Source organism: Pistacia vera, unplaced genomic scaffold, assembly GCF_008641045.1.
Source record: "Pistacia vera cultivar Batoury unplaced genomic scaffold, PisVer_v2 Contig1190, whole genome shotgun sequence".
NCBI classification, from domain to species: domain Eukaryota; kingdom Viridiplantae; phylum Streptophyta; class Magnoliopsida; order Sapindales; family Anacardiaceae; genus Pistacia; species Pistacia vera.
This window is the reverse complement of record NW_022195238.1, coordinates 20,971-22,767: the sequence shown is the minus strand read 5'-3', so window position 1 is coordinate 22,767 and position 1,797 is coordinate 20,971. Positions and strand designations below refer to the sequence as shown.

Genomic DNA, 1,797 nt, shown 5'->3' with positions numbered 1-1,797 from the left:
ATCCTCCACAATGCCCCTCGGATGCTTTATTGAGCAATCTGCAAGTTGCAAGCATATGGTTATAGGCTTAACTTCACCAATTCCTAATTTCCTAAAAACAGAAAAAGGCATAAGGTTAATGCTAGCACCTAGGTCACATAAAACTCGATCAAAGGTGATATCTCCTATAGTGCAAGGAATAGTAAAACTCCCTGGATCTTTGAGTTTCAGAGGCAACTTCTTTTGGAGAATGGCGCTGCACTCCTCTGCAAGCATCACCGTTTCCTCATCTTCTAGCTTCCTTTTGTTCGATAGGATTTCCTTAAGGAACTTCGCGTAGCTCGGCATCTGCTGCAATGCATCTGCTAAAGGAATGATAATATGTAGTTTCTTAAAAACATCAAGAAATTTAATAAATTGCTTATCCTGATTTTCTTTTCTGAGTCTTTGAGGAAAAGGTATGGGTGGTGTGTGATTCACCAACTCTGGTGGTATCTCAGGGAATGGCAATTTCTCTTTCCTTTTCTTTTTCCCCTCTTCCTGCTTCTGCTCATCTTTCCTTGGGATGGGTGGTTTCTCTTCAGCAATGATTTCTTCATCAACTTCCTCATCAGATTCTTCATTTTTCTTTGATGGATTTCCCTCTTTCCTTGATTTTTCCACCTCTTCTAAAACTGTCCCACTTCTCAACGAAATTTCTATTTACTTACTCATGTGGGTTAGTCACTGTGTTGCTTGGTAAGGAACCCTGCGGTCTCTTATTTAGCTTCTCGGCCAATTGGCCCATCTGTACCTCAAGATTTCGAATGGATGCCCCTTGATTTTTGAAATTCGTCCTCGTCTCATTCATAAAACCTGTGGTCTCCTGCATGATTTTCCCAAACATGTCCTCCAACTTTGTCACTCTTGGATCTCCCGGTTGATTATTCACACCTGGTTGGTTATTTGGCAATGTCCTTTGGTTCCATTGATTATTTCTCTGGTTCTGATTGCCCCAAGCCAAATTTGGATGATTTCCTCACCCGGGATTGTATGTGTTGGAATACGGGTTCTTTAGTTGCCTCTGATTTCCTGCCAAGTAGCTCACTTGCTTCGATGATGAAGATGACGAAGCAAATGTGTTCCCCACTTGACACTCGCTGCTCACATGGTTCCCTACACAAAAATCACAAGTTAGTTGAGGTGCTTGAATAGAATTTACCCTCATACTTCCCAACTGTTTCTGAAGTGCCGTGAGTTGGGCTGAGATGGCTGTGAAGGCATCAACTTCATGAAGACCCGTAGATTTTCTTATTATTGCTCTCTCATTTGGTCTTTGATAGTTGTTGCTTGTCAAAACCTCAAGCAACTCATAAGCCTCTTCTGGTGTCTTATTCTGCAAAGCTCCTCCCGATGCTGCATCCATCATGGTTTGCACGTTACCCATCAGTCCATTGTAGAATGTTTGGACTTGAAGCCAAACTGGCAACCCATGGTGTGGACATTTCCTTATCAATTCCTTGTACCTCTCCCAAGCCTCATACAATGACTCGGATTCATCTTGTAGGAATGATGTCATATCATTTCTCAGTTTTGCTGATTTTGCTGGAGGGAAGAACTTGGTCAGGAACTTCTGTGCTAGATCATTCCATGTTGCGATAGTAACCGATGGTAGTGCCATTAACCACCCCATTTGCTTTATCCCCTAATGAGAATGGGAATAACCTCAACCTAATGGCATCATCTGACACTCCATTCGACTTGAAGGTGTCACAAATTTCTGAGAAGTTCGCAATAAGCTGATTCGGATCTTCCTTCAAATCACCATTAAACCTTATC

At 42.1% G+C, this 1,797-nt stretch overlaps 1 non-coding gene across 1 annotated transcript; it reads left to right on the top strand.

Moving 5' to 3' along the window:
- Positions 1 to 1,445: 1,445 nt before the first annotated feature.
- LOC116111434 lies at positions 1,446 to 1,552 on the top strand. Its single transcript, XR_004125071.1, has one exon. It is a non-coding gene; the product is annotated as a small nucleolar RNA R71 (small nucleolar RNA).
- Positions 1,553 to 1,797: the final 245 nt, after the last annotated feature.